The sequence below is a fragment of the Cyprinus carpio genome, chromosome B25 (assembly GCF_018340385.1).
Source record: "Cyprinus carpio isolate SPL01 chromosome B25, ASM1834038v1, whole genome shotgun sequence".
NCBI lineage: Eukaryota > Metazoa > Chordata > Actinopteri > Cypriniformes > Cyprinidae > Cyprinus > Cyprinus carpio.
The window spans coordinates 13,613,365-13,629,444 of NC_056621.1; the positions used below are offsets into that span (position 1 = coordinate 13,613,365).

The 16,080-nt window shown below is 35.1% G+C and overlaps 1 protein-coding gene across 1 annotated transcript in view; it reads right to left on the minus strand.

Moving 5' to 3' along the window:
- LOC109073991 (carbohydrate sulfotransferase 8-like) overlaps nt 1-13,663 on the minus strand; it is a 50,490-nt gene extending 36,827 nt beyond the window's left edge. Inside the window, exon 1 of the mRNA XM_042753098.1 lies at nt 13,296-13,663. The gene's annotated coding sequence lies outside the window, so the exon portion shown is untranslated. The remainder of the gene's footprint in view (nt 1-13,295) is intronic.
- Nucleotides 13,664-16,080: the final 2,417 nt, after the last annotated feature.

Consider the following 16,080-nt stretch of genomic DNA (forward strand, 5'->3'; position numbering starts at 1 on the left):
GAGAGGTTTTTTCAGAACCAGTGCCATAGAAGAACCATTTTTGGTTCCACAAAGAACCATTCAGTCAAAGGTTCTTTAAAGAACCATCTTTTTCTTATCTGAAGAATCTTCTTTCGCCACAAAGAACCTTTTGTGAAACAGAAAGCTTCTTCAGATGCTAAAGGTTCTTTATGAAACATTTAGACAAACCGGTTCTTCTATGGCAGTGCTTCCTAAACCTGTCCTTTAGGCACCCTTGCCATGCACCTTTTGTATGTCTCCCTTATCTAACACACCTGATTCCATTCATCAGCTCGTTAGTAGAGACTGCAAGAACAAAATTGGGTGTGTCTGATTAGGGAGACATACAAAAGGTGCAGGGCAGGGTTGGGAACCACTGTTCTAGATCTAACTCTGTTATAGATCAGTGCAGGAGGTCAAGCTAAATTTTACATGAGGTATTTTATTTTCCATTCTTTTTATATGAATATAAGGTTTGTTATATATGTATATATGTGTATATATGTGTATGTATCTATGTATATATGTGTATATATGTGTAAGTATATATGTATATATGTGTATATATATATATATGTATATATGTGTATATATATATATATATATATATGTATATATATGTGTATATTATATGTATATATGTTGTATATGTGTATATGATATATATATATGTATATATGTGTATGTATATATATGTATATATATGTATGTATATATATGTTATATATGTATGGATGTATGTGTATATACATATATATATATATATCTATATATAGATCATATATATATATATATATATATATATATATATATATATATATATGTATATATATGTGTGTGTATATGTAAGTGAGGACCTCTGAAATTGGACAAAAATTTTAACTGGTCCCATGTCATCAGAATAAATCAAAGCCTAGCAATTACAGAAATTATTTTAAGCATTGTAAATGTAGCTTCATTTGCTTTGCAAAGACATTTTAATTTGCTTGAAAGTACTTTCCATTCAGCATTTAAATGTAAGTGCCACGTTTTCCACTGTAAAACCGAACATCAAGCCTTGGCCAGATGGAAACCGGCCTTATCATCTTCCCACATCAAAACACCAAAATTGCAGCTTGATGTGTACAGTCGTATCTTTGCAGGCAATCATGGCTGAGGTGATGGGGGTTAACATTTCTTTAACAACAGCTTTGAGTAAAAAAACACCCCATGCACCTGCTCCTTCATCGAATCCCCCTTTCCTTTTATCTGGGCTTGATTGCTTTTCCCTGGATTGCCCCACTTCCCCCATTACCCCAGTTCCAGAATACTGCTGATCCCTGACCTGTATGGTAGCGGGATTTAAAAAGGTCTTGAGTAGCACAAGGAAACCCCTGGATGTAATCTAGAGCTGCTCTCCTTACTAGAGCCAGAGGATCTTCTTTTAATGAAAGCAGCTCTCTCACCAGATGCTACCCTGCCTTTTAAGTTCTTAGATTTGACATCCACTTGTGATTATACTTCTAATTCAAACCCAGGTCAAAAGGGCTACATTTTTTCCACTTTGACAGTTTTTATAATTATTTCTTTTATTAAGCAAGATCTCTTATTCAACTGTTGTATTTGCCCATTAGTCAGACTCTAATTTTCATGCGAAATATGGAAATTACATTTTAAAGTTATTCTTTAAAGAAGTCACTTTAAATAAATTTTATTCTAATTGCCATGTGACCAAAAAACAAGGGATTTTAAGCTCAGTTCAGAGAGAAATAATAAAATAAAATACTTTTAATTTTTTGCCTTGTAAAGACTAGTTAATCTATCAGAGATTATTCACAATTATTTTGAGCTCACATCTAAAGTAGCAATGAAAAAAAACAACCTCAATATAATATAAATATTGTTCCAAATTATATTTTATACACAAGTATATTTTTTTATCATAGAGGGATCATTTGGGGGTGTTCACCACATCAAAAAGTTTGAAATCTTCTAATTAAAGTGAGTCAAAAAGAAAAGTCATTTCAGAAGCAGAGCAAGTTATTACATTCTGATGAAAGATCACAAATCAAACATTTCTCTTAACATGCACCTATGATGCAATTAGACCAGGAGCATGTATAAAGAAAGTAAATAAGATCCATTTGGATTTTTCTGTCAAGTCTGAAGTCATATGATAATGCTAATAACTGTGTATAGTAATTCAGGTACAGCACAGTGGCTGGTTTCAAGCATGTTTGATTGCAGTTTGGTGGAAATTTGGAAGTTGTAACCATATCACAGACTCGCAAAGACCAGATGTGTGCAATTACCCATCATAAATTAAATCTGTGTATTTACATAAACAGACAGCATCAAATTTGTCTCACTTGTCTGGACAGCTGTTAATTACAAAAGATGCAAGGTTGTGTAGATGTAACATGGACTGCAAATTGAGTTCTGCAAAAGATTAGTTCCTAGTAAAGGTAAGGTAAAAAGAGCATTGACTCTTAAACTACTGGTGTATCCAAGCTTCTGTACGCTGTGTAGTGTCACATTAACATTCATTACAGTGACAGATGGAGGACATACTCGCAAATCAATACCACTGTAAGCTCCCCACCGTCTCTCTCCCCCACTCCCACTCCACGTCCTTCCTTTGCCGAACACACATTCATCATTGCTCTGAATATTATACTTCACTTTTGCAATTATTACCCCGCTGAATCAGTTCTCTGAAATTAGAAATGATTAAAACCATTGATCCAGTTTACAACATTCAAACACTGCAACCATATTGCATTGATTTGTCAACATAATCTCAGTGTAATCTTATTAAAAAAGCAGCGTTTATCTCCACAAGCTTTTTTGAATAATAATTCCCTTTCCAAGGTAAAATCATTTGATGATTCTCTGTCCTCAGTAGTGTTGGGCAATATGGTCATTTTTCAAATCATCATATCGTCAGTCCATGAGATCGACAATACATGATATTATCGTGCATGGGTGGGGCAAGAGAGAGACTCTCAGTACTTGTCATAGCATAACTATTTGGTGTTTTAAACCACACAGGTGCGCGAGAGTGAGCCTATAGAAGCACCAATAATCGAAAAAATGTACTTTCAAACACATGTCAGAACCTTTGGATTAGTGGATTATGGTATCTACTGAGCATTTAGGTTATTAACTTGAACTCGAACATCAACAAGTGTGGCTAAATGTACAGTCTGAATCATAACAATAGCAGATCTGAAAAAAAAAAAAAAAAAAAATTCTACAACAACCGGATCTTAACAAAAAAAAGCATAACAAAAAAGCCTAACCTTTTCTACTGAAATATAATGTGAATGTAAATGAAAAGAATCTCCACAGTACGCTTACCCAAATGACTTGATTTTACAATAACTTTTCCTCCCTAATCATATCGAAATGGTGAAATAAATCATTCTCGCCACACAGACAGAAATCAATTGATCTTCATATAAATGAGATATGGGACTCCTTTGCATTATAAACTTGATTATCAAAAATCTGCTTTCATGCCCACTTGTGGATTTATCTTCTATACGTTACATCAAAGGAGAAAATAGCTTATCCTTGAAATATTCTCCAGCCCACTTCCTTAGGTATTACTGGAGTGAATGAAAGATGTCTCATTATAGTGATTCTCTCACACTGAATAAAAATGATACTGCGGCATGCACGGCTCATGCTTTCCAATCATACAGGGTTTTAGGATAGTGATTCCCAACCAGCAGTATATGTACACCAGGGGGGTATCATTAAACCTATAAAAAAGAAAAAAGCGACTTTAATATAAAACGAATAAACAGATATATAATTAATATTAATGTTAATAATTATTGCTGTTTTTACTGTTCTTAATAATATTTCTATATATTTAATGTTTATATATCTGTTAATGTAAAATAAAATATATTACTATTTTGAAGACCATAAAAGCTTACCTTTGTGTCATATTTACAAAACAATAATTATTATTATTATTAGTAGTTGTAGTAGTAGTGACTGTATTATTTGATCAAATATAATAAATAAACAAATTATACAAATTATCTTTAACAACAATAACAATTACTTTTTTGTAATTAATTGATTAATTAACAATTTAAGTCACTTTTTAAGCAGAAAATATACCTATTTGTGTGGATGACCAGTATATGGACACCTGAGCCACACTTTAAAAATGTAGAAATGTTTTACATATGTAATGTAGTAATATTTGATTAGTTACTGTTTGATTAGCTACTAAGAATATTTGATTAGTATAAATTATATAATAATAGATATACTGTTCAAGATTAAAAGGAGCGCATTTTTGGTCTGAGTGTCACTAGTGACCTATGGGGTTATGTAATATATAAAAAAAAAAGCTTGGAAAGCACTATATTCTGGATATTCAGTAAAAAAAATAATAATAATCTGAATAAGAAGTTTTGCCCAATCTTCCTCTGCTTGGGAAGAACCATATTGATTCCCAGGCATGTGTGATATTAACCTGTGTGGATTAATGATTAGAGACGCACCAAAGCCTTTTCATTTACAGATCACAGCATTTTTTCATTAAGTAAACTGCTGCTAGATCATGATGGCGGAAGGGCTGTGATTACTTGGGGATCAAAGGAAGGACAGAGAGGGAGTTTAAAACTGGTCCTATGTGTACACAGAACCCTCATCCATCAGCTGCCTTCCGCATGGATATACTGAATAATCCGTAAAAAAGGCATGAATCTCAAAAATCTCCTCAATTTCTTTTTCATCTCATCTCGTCTCTAAAATCTATGCCCACCCATTTTGGTTTCATAAATCAAACACATTGGCACTGTATTTGCAGACAGTTCATTGTAGGCTATATCTTATAATCCATAGCTGTCACCCATCAGTAATTACTTGCACCACGTGATTGTTAAACTGGGATTTAGGGTGTTTATCTGTTTATTACAAAACACCTTGTCATGAGGTACAGACGATCTTTCATCAGTCATTAGAGTGTTGTGTGGTGTGAATCACCAATACAGATTATGCATTATGTGGGAACCTTTAGCATTCATTATTCAGTAATTTATTATTACAAAATGCCATGCATTTCTGAAAAAAAAAAAGTATTTCTTTTACTTTTTATGTTTACTTTTATATCATTTTCATTTCTATAATTTGTGCATGGTATTTAACTTTTTTTTTTTTTTTGCATAAAGGAAATTTTACAATTGTTGTCCATGTGAACATAAGGCATTAACATTATTTAAATACGAAAATGAAAAAAAAAATTCAAAATGATTCATTAACATTTACCACAGACTTGTTTGTTGCCCTGCTCAACACAGACACTGGCAATTTGAGCATCATCTGAAATTGCAATTTTAATAAAAATATACGATTTCTTGCAAATACGATAATTCTCCATTTGAAGGCTACATATATCATATCCTTAAAAAAAAATTATTGAAACCATGAATCTTTAACAGTCCTTTTTTCATTTGAATCAAATTAAGTATGGCGTCTAATTCGACTAAGATGCAACCTGCTGAGTATATATTCCCTAATGTCCTAAGAGATTCACTGCCATAGTAACCGGCCCCATGCAAGTCTCCAGATGCTACTGTCTGCCACTGCTCTCACTCAGGTTCTTTTATCCTTCTACTACCCATTGACCTTATCGTGATTTTTTTCAGGCAAGACATTTTCACATTCTTGTTGGTCCTAGAACAAAATCATGGTTTTAGTTATCATATTCCTCTAAATATAAGGGTGGTTAAAGAAATGGTTTCTTCATTGGAACAGATGTAGAGAAATTTAGCATTACATCACTTGATCACCAGTAGATCCTCTGTAGTGAAAAAATGAAAACATAAATAAATTCAAAAAACAAAACAAAAACAAAAAAATATCAAATATGAAATCTTGATAAAATCCAAAATAAAAAATAAAATATAAAACATCTCAACTTTGAAATGTTGCTTCTGGCTAAAATACACAGTATAATATAATTCATACAAGTCCACATAATTCATAACAATGCTTCCTCCAGTGAAAAAAATCCATCCCCTGTTGTCCGCTCATACCAAAAATCCACCAACATTATTTGTTTACAACAGTTTTGGATGGTTTTATCACTTGTACAATGTGCTTACTGTGCATATTTCTCTCCTGATTCAGTAAATACAACTTTTTCACTAGAGACAAATATTATGGATAGAAGACTTGTATTTTAAGTGCAAGAAACAGTTTATACAGTAGTTAGTAACATCTTGATGGATTTGTTCATTACAAACATGCAGCTTTTCACCTCACAAGATGTTAATTGATGGACTGGAGTATGTGGATTATTGTGATGTTTTTATTAGCTGTTTCAACTCATTCTGACGGCACCCATTCATTGCAAGAGAATCCATTGGTGAGTAAGTGATATTACGCTAAATTTCTACAAATCTGTTCCAAAGAAGAAACACATCTACATGTTAGATGGGCTGAGGCTGAGAAAATCTTCAGCAAATTTTCATTTATGTGTGAACTATTCTTTTAATATTTACCATTTTTGTTTGATGTTGATCCAAATACATGTCCTGCTTGGCCAAATCATGGTCAACACATATGACCATCACCCAGCGGAAACTTTCATCCAGGTCCTGTTCGAGCACTACAGGTTCTCGTCTCTTACTAAGCTGCACATGACACATAAAATGATCAGTGCTGACAGGTCAGTCATCACTATGCCTTGCTCTCCCTCTCTCCCCTGTCATCTTGTGACCGGCCTCATGTTGTGACAGTGTAAATTACATCAGTCACTGCACTGGGGCGAACACACGCTCGTGCACTCATCCGATACACACACGAAATACACTCTGCTTGCTCACTACGTAATACCGACTGTGTTTTAACAACTCGAGTTCTTTCCCTCTCACACACGCAGATGCACACACACACACACGCGGCTCAGCACCATATGTTGACCTCCCTTTCACATGAGGTGCTCTGGCCCTGGAGGGAAATAAATTACACACTAATATTACTGTGCAGTGGCACGCTTCTCCAAAAGACAGATGTTTACTTGGGATGATCTTTAAACAGCTCCAGACCTTTCACATCTTCCCCTTTCCTTAATGCTGGTCAAAGCTTACTGTCCCCTGACCATGAATATTGCTGTAACTGCTGGTCTACGTCAGTTTCCTCACCTCTAATCTAAACCCTAATAACTAGTGAGAAAGGAAAAACTGAGCTGAAATAATTTTACAAATGAAAGCAAATTTTAAATAAACAAAAGGAGTGCAATTTGCGGATTAACGCATTAACACATTTTGCTTTGGTAGGTAGGACAGGGTTTTGTATTTATCCTTTATGTGGGTTGCCATGACAGTGGAAAACACATTACATTATGCTTGATCTTAAGTTGCTTCATTAATTAGCAAAAGCAATGTGAGTACTGCTATATGCAGCCATTTAAATGTATGGTTCTAAATGGCAGGAAATCTATTTTAGATGCATTCCACTAATGACGCACACTTTGGTGTCCTATGACTTTATTAATGCATTAGAGACACAAATTCCACATTTCTTTGTACAAAGGACTGTTATCTAACATAAAATTAAGCTTGCATGAAAAGTATCCAGTTTAACATCTAATTGTTTCAAGCTGTTTTAAAACAATGTGTATTGTGGAAAGTGCAATAAAAATAAAATTGACTAAACTTCATTAACACAGAAAACATTCCTACCTAAAATGGGAATTTTGGTCTGTCCCACCACAGAGCAATTGCCCCTCCCCTTGAAGGCAGATAAACCAGTGGCAGTTGAGTATCAATTGCATGGGGACTGGAAATCAGACATCTTTAGGTTTCCGTGTTATAGAGAAACATTGGAAGATCTGAAGCTCTCATCGGTTGGATGGTGTTTATGCTACAAAATCGGCAAAACGATGTACCTGGGGAACCTGTAAAACAGGTATCCTGAGAGGATATGCAATGGAATTTGGAATTTATTTTATTATTCAACATTATAATAAAATATATCCGCAGCAGCCTCCAGCAAGTGGCGCCATAGAGCTGGGCGTAGGCAGGCCGGGGGAAGTCGTGGCCTAATGGTTAGAGAGTCGGACTCACAGTCCAAGGGTTGTGAGTTCGAGTCTCGGGCCGGCAGGAATTGTGGGTGGGGGGAGTGAATGTACACCGCTCTTTCCACCTTCAATACCACAACTGAGGTGCCCTTGAGCAAGGCACCGAACCCTCAACTGCTCCCCGGGTGCCGCAACATAAATGGCTGCCCACTGCTCCGGGTGTGTGTTCACGGTGTGTGTTCACTTCTGTGTGTGTGCACTTTGGATGGGTTTAAAGCATAGCACGAATTCCGAGTATGGGTCACCATACTTGGCTGTATGTCACGTCACTTTCACTTTCACTTTCACTTCATTTTCTGATCGTCATACTTTAAGTTGAAATTTTCATCTGCTCAAGCAGAAACAATGTCATGTGCTTCAACAAGGCTATATCTGGCTAAAAGTAGCAAACGTTAAAATTGGTGAGTCCATGCTAATGTACAAACCTAAATAGCCAACTGTTCTCAGATCATGTACAGTGTAGGTCAAAATACATTTAAGGTCTACATTTAAGTGCCTCTCCATATTAAACTAGTTAAATGTAAATGAATTTACTCTAACTCTTGTCATCAGTGATCATGACGACCAAAAGGCTGATGACACACGGGGCAAGTTTTTGAGCAATGTTGCCGTCAACGGGCAACCAGGTGAGACACAGGAGGACCCTCGACTGATTTAAAGTATCCAGAAAATTTGTTACCCATTCTCCATGTAAAAATGCCCAAGTAGCATTGCTCAAAAAAGTTGCCCCATGTATCATCAGCCTAACATTCTCCCGCATGCATTGTGATCTGTAAACACAGATTTTTTCTGTAAAAACTTTTATATATCCCTCCATAGCATATTTAAGTCCCACCTGAATGCTCCTCGATGAGAGGAAGTCCTTCTGTGTCCAAAATTGATCTTCTTGGGACAAGGTTTTCACAGTGACAGCTGTCATTGTAAGACAGTAAGCAACTGCATTTGTTTGTTCATTGTTCAATAGTAGAGCAATAGTAACTAAGGGGGCGGGGCTTACCGATAGGTCAGTTCAAATGCATAATTTTTATATAATTCATAATCCAATGTAATATTCCTTACGTTTGTGACATCTGAGAAGCAACATCATCTTGACCCTTCTACAGCATTACGGAATGACAAGTGAAAGTGAAATTTGGACACAAATTGTTGTGTTGACTTAATATTAACTTCATCAAGCTAAACTATTCTCTCACACACACAAACACACCAGGCCCATTTTATTCCCTGCTCATGGAGAGCATATTGAAATGAATTATTTAAGAATAAAAATATAAGATATGCATTGGAAGATCTACACATAGCAGTCTTCATAGCTTTACCCTGCATCGCCTATGTCACCAGCCTATATTCCATTCAGACAGTGTGACGAGCAGATCTTTTGAATGTCAAACCCCTCATCCTCTCAGGGCCTGACTAATCATAAAGAGTGAGAACTTGTCTTTTTACCTTCTCTCGGAGCTTTCTGATTTTGTCCTTGACATTCAGACAGCAGAGTCTGTCATGAGGCTCACAGAGGAATACTGTGTGGGTGCGAGGTGTGTGGGGCTGAAGAGCTGATGAAGACTTGTGTTAGTGTGGGAATGTGTGTGTGTAATTCCAGTTTGGATTCTCTGGCAGCTATTACAAAACATTAAAGTGATACTCCGTCAAGCAGGGCTGAACTGCTGTCTGAGTAATTACTGCAGGGCTCTGAGAAAATAAACTGATATTATATTGTTGAGTTACTAGTCCACTTTTGAATACAACATGCATCATAGAAAGAAATGTCTGTGAAGTCATTCAATTACTGTAGCACTAGAAGTCAATAACTTGCACCAGTCCATAGAGCCCTTTGAGGTTTTAATAACAATTTATAACCTCATAGTTACAGATGAACACAACATAACAGACTAAGAAGGGCTCTGTAGAAGGGCTCCCTGATTTGGGGGAAAAAAGTAATTGTGATTTTTCTGCTAAAAACAAAATTCAGGTTTAAATTTTACATTTCTCATTTAAAAAATGTAGGTTTGGTGTGTTTGGGATGCACAATTTGGCCAAAATCTTGTGATTATACATCAATATGGATATAAAATAATAATACTACAAATAAAAATAAAAATAAAAATAATTATTATTATATTATTTATTACAAAGACAACAAACTGAAACAATTTTTCCAGTTTTGTCCTTCTTCCAGTTAATTGTGCAGCTCATTAGTTTTAATAAACAATGGCAATGACACCAAACTGAACCCAAGTCAACATCAGATTAAAATAATATGCAAGTTGACTACTACTGTTGTTAATGTGTTTGGTCTACAAATAAACACTAAGCAGCAAAAGATAATGGCAACTCAAAAAGTATGCATCACAAACATATTTACAATGTATGATGGAAAACAACTAGGATCCCTTCATCTTAAACGCACCGACTGTACAGCCAAAACAGAAACCAAAGTGATTTCTGTTCTTAAGTGGTTGTTTTAAAATGTTACGACTCTTTGCGGCCTCCGCAAACAGCAAACATCCATTAGTATAATGCTAAAAAATGCATGAGTTGTCCAACAAGTATTATTTCCACAGAATTCAGGAGGCTATAATATAGGCAATTTCTATGGCAGTGAAAGTAAAAATAACCCTCTGTATAGACCAGGGTGAAATACAATAGACAAAGTGATCCGATAATGACCAAATGTTGGGCAGCCAATCAAATCAATACCCTTGTGGGGGAAAAGAAGATCTCCGACATTCATAACTCACTCACTGGGTGAATAGTTGATAACCCAGATTAAAGATTAAACTTAAATGTCTTTTTAAATTGTTAAAAGAGACATGCATTTGGTAGATGTGCCATATAAAGTGACTTTAAAGAAATATTTTGGGTTCAGTACAAATTAAGCTTAATCGTCAGCAATTAAAGTGAATGGATCCTATGCATAATAGTAAAATACTCACTGTTTCAATAGTACAGCCACTAGTCACTAGATTTAACAAAATATGTGCTGACAATATTTTAACATGAAAAACAACTGTTTACTAACATTTGTTTAAAGTCATTTGTATATTAAATTGTAAAATGTAATGCTGCAACCCCAAAATGACTATAAAAATAGTTTAAACAAATTTCCAGCTCAAATAGCCTACTACATAAGTTTTAACAGAATTAACATTTTAAAGTATTTAAGTGTTTTATAAAATGACACTGTAAAATAAATGATGTAGGATTTCCTTTTAAACCAATTTCACCCAGAAATTGCTAGTAAATTTTACAAATAAATGCAAAAAAGTAACACATTTAAGTAAACATTCAAAATAAAGAAAAAAAAATTAAATATAAAACATACTCCAAAAAACATACTACAAAAAACTTCAAATTCACAACTTCAACTTTTTTTTTACAGTAAGCTTCATATTTATGCTTTTATATCCTCCAAAAAGGGCCCCATTCAATATTTTTCAATTAATACTTTATTTATTTATTTTATATTTTCAGAATCAGAAAGAGCTTTATTGCCAAGTATGCTTGCACTATTTGTTTTAGTGACAAGCTATTCATATATATAGTGACATATTTTATTTATTTATTTGAAAGAAAAGAGTAAATAAAAATCAGAAGGCATTTTAAAAAACTAAGCACTTATTTAATTCCATCAAATTATTATTATTATTTTTTTTTTTTTGAAAGATTTCCAGGATGATTTATGACAATGCACATGAGACAGTGGCTGGTCAAATTGTTTCAATATCAACCACTCCTTCATTTATCATTATCGTGTGGAAAACACAGAACATGTGCTAGAAGGTCTTGTCCTCTGAGCACATCTATTTCTTAACTAGAAGCTGGTGGGGACATGTCACCATCCTATTTATAGCCTGCCGAGAAATAATTCAAAGGAATCAGAGTGAAGATCTCTTAAATCTTCCCTTTCAGAGTCCTACGCGGAATGAAAAAGGGGAATGTCTCTTTCTGCCTCAAAAGCCATCTGTATGAGACAGTGAAGCACACCTCTGAAAAGGTGTGAGTTATATCATGAACATCACAGTGATGGATGTGGCATCTGTTGGACAGACAGAACAGCACACATGCTTGTTTCCAACTGTGACGGGCAATAAAAAATTGAAGCTCTTCTTCCAAAAGAACATTCAAAAGTGAATTTAAATGCATGCTAGAATAAGAACTAAATTCTCTTAAAGGGACAGTCCACACAAAAATGACAACTCTGTCTTTCTAAAAGATTTTCTTTGCAGTCACCATTCACTACGCTATTCCAAGTGTTTGGGGGGGGGGGGATTAAATGGTGAATGACTGATGCTTTTTTTTTTAAGTTCTTATGCAGACCACCTTCCACCTTATCTTCCTTTGTCTTAGTTCTGGCAGTTACCAGCTACGCTATTCCAAGTGTTTGATTTTTAACGTACCTCGAGTTTGTACAGAACTGGGAAAAAATGCATTTTCGTATTATGCACCCTGAGCATGGAATAATTTGCAAAAAGATCTAAAATTTTATACATTTGTGTCTATTGGTGAATTTAAAGGCGTTATAAAGAGATTGGTAACTGAAGCCAGTGATTGTTTTTGTTGAGAGGATATTATGTTTAAATATAGTTTTAATGTATATTAGCTGTATTTTAAAATGTTGTCTTACTGTATGGCTGCTAACGTTACCTTGGCCAGGTCTCTCTTGTAAAAGAGATTTTAATCTCAATGAGATTCCTGGTTAAATAAATGTAAATAAAATAAACAGAGACATAATTTAGGAACGCTACCCCTTTAATCCAATTGAAAATAAATACAAAAGCATCGTTTAAAACACTGACTTGCTGACACTCAGTCTAACGGTTAGAAGAACGAGTCAGACTTCAGTCCAACAGATGCTGAGAAACCCGACTTGTTCAACTCATTAAAGTAACATTTATCATTTCCACTTGAACAACCCATCGAATAGAACAACATTAACGTTACTTAAATACATAAATACGCAACAATATTTAAACATAATTTCCAACAGTACGTTAACTGCCACCCAAACTAACGATACTGACTGCGTTTCCACTTCTTCTCACAATTTCTGTCTCCTCACTCACTTCTCCTCAACACCGCAGTCCAGACTCGGACATTTGTACTTTCTTACCTCTTTGAAGCTCACATCTCTGGCCTGGAGGATCTATTTCTACTCATTCCTGTAGGAATAAAGATGGAAAAAACCGTTAGCTCACGCGCCACTTACCTCAACAATCTTCATAGGCTCAAATGTGCCGCTGTAGGCGCTCCACTTCGTTTGGGCTGTAGCTGAATTCAGCGGTTCAGATTTCAGCAGCGAGTTAGTAATTGCAGCATGGCACGTAAATAAAACGTAGCCCGCGATAAAACGCCTATGTGCGGTCGGAGTGTAACTTTAAAGAGGCTGGCGGCGGTGTTTGGAGAGATGTGAGCGCTCGCGCGGCGCTCGTGTGTCTTGGGCGTGCGCATCCTGTGCTTCTATTCTCGCGCGCTCTCTAGGGACACCGATGCTGCTGCTGATATTGCCAAGCAACAGCTTCTGTAATAACCCATCAAAGTCTGACGAAGCTCAAGTTTGGCATGTTTTGTAACAGCCGATAGAATTCATTTCGGATCGGATGCATTGGCATTTTTTTTTTTGTCACTTTCATATAGGCAGGATCGCTCTAATTTAGTGAGGCCATCATATGTCCCAATTTGGTGCAATGTTAGTAACTTTCATAAATATCATTAACAGACATTAAATGGGATATTGCTTATGCTTTCATGTCCCCATTATGCATGTTTTAATATACTGGAAACAACATTAAACTCACACTTTTAAGAATGGAAATCATTTTAGTTTTCTTTTATCACATTCACAATTGTAACATGTCAATGTTTTTGCCATGCACCTTCTAAAATGAAAAAAAGAGCCACAATGTTACAAAATATTGAACGTTGATTGAATATTACTTTCCATCTTCTTAATTTTCTTGCCATACATAGCCTAATACAGTTATCATATAACCTAATCAATCCAGTCATATTGATCACATTATTAAAGTTATTTCACATTTTTAGAAATTCATAATTTAATGTTACAAGTAAATGAATACATTTCAAAGGCCCAAGCTTGATCAGAGCGTTTGATCATTTTGCATTTAATTTATATTTTTCTATTTCATTTTTAGCTAAAACTGTTCTGCATGACCAATACAATACAGTGAAGTACTGTATAACACGTCATCTTAAATACATTCAAATATAAACATCAGTTTCATTAAAAAATTATTTGAACGCATGATATGTGAAGAATGATATAGGCTATTTATTACCTGTAATAAATATCATTACCTGTATTTGTATTACCTGTAAATTAGTTACAATTTCAACCATCTTGTATCCAGCTACACTATTTAAAAATAAATAAATATGGGCATGTTTCATGGCAAAATATTAACAAAAACTATAATAGTATCTCAGTTATACTAAAATAACACTACACTCTTTTATGCTTATTTACTGGATGATGCTGGACAGGAGTCTATAAATAAATATACAGTCCATAAATAAATTCAGACTCTGGGGACTGACTGATTAAAGGAACATTGTGAATTTATAAAACTGAGAATGATTTCATTGTGCAGCACTGCCCTATTTTACCAAGGTAAGAGAATACATAGCAAGCCCATTCAGTGTTTTTCTGGTTGCATGAAAAATTTAAGTCTATAACACAGCGCTGATTAACCATTCTCTTGTTGGTCAAACTTTACTTATGATATTATTTTGTCTATCAACTTGAGCAACTCCAAAACACTAGACTTCTACCGCCAAATGGATTAAATGATGTACCGGAGGCTGTTGTGCTACTCTATCCTGAAGGCACATATTGATTGCTTTATAATAAATTACTGTCAGTTTACATCATTTCATTTCTTCACTGTCACCACGAGGTAGTGCTCGCTTTTCCTTACAGCAATACATTTCACCTCGCTGCCCACAAGATAACCAATTGTTTTTTATTCACTGCAGAAATAGACAAAAGAATATTGATCTATATGATTCAGGTCTTCTTGTTGCTCAATCCCCACAGCCCTGAAATCTCTTCTCCAGTCCAAAATGTAAGCCAATATGGGACATTTTCTTCAAGGTCCATTACTTGAGCGTAACCATTGACGTAGCTGTCCAAGATGATGTCTCAGCAGGTTCGACTGTCTAATTGTGTCTTACTTAGATCTAACTGATATAATGACATCATCATATTGTCACAGCTGACTGGTTCTCTCCTGTATCGGTAGCCAATGAGCTCGCTGCGTCAATATTCAAATACTTGGCTAGTGTTTGCTTTAGCAGTAGCAGCGCACTTCAGAAACCCTCCACCTTCCTCAGCTCCACTGGTATAGATCTGCTATGGGGTAATCATGTATGCTATGGGGGTTATTCATATATGTTATATGTGCAGCAGCAGTATTTCTTACATGCTCACAGCTGCATGTTGTGGATGAATTGGCAGTAGCAAATCACTGTACTTGCATAAGCAGCAGCAGCAGCAGAGTAGCAGATCTATTCTGCCAAGACCAAATACATTAACACCATGCAAATCCCTCTGAGAGTTGTCATAACAGATCTTTATAACAGATCCAATAAAGTCATAAAGATGTCGTAAAATGAATCCATATGAATTGAGTTGTTTAATCCAAGACTTGTGAGGAGATAAGACTTATTTACTGAGCATCCATGTTTACCATATATGATGTGCTCTATGTATGTTTGTCGATCATTGTTTAGATGTAAATAAAAGCCTAAATTAAATCTGTTCATCATTCATATCTATTCACAAGACTTAAATTAAACCACTTGTTTCATATGGATTCGTTTTACAACGCCTTTGGTCTTTCAGTGGAGGGACAGGCACCTTAGGTTTCATTAAAATATACAGGTTTGGATTGACATGATGATGAGTAACTGATGACATAATTTTCATTGTTGGGTGAAGTATAACTTCAATGCATGTTCCTGTCGTATTGTGC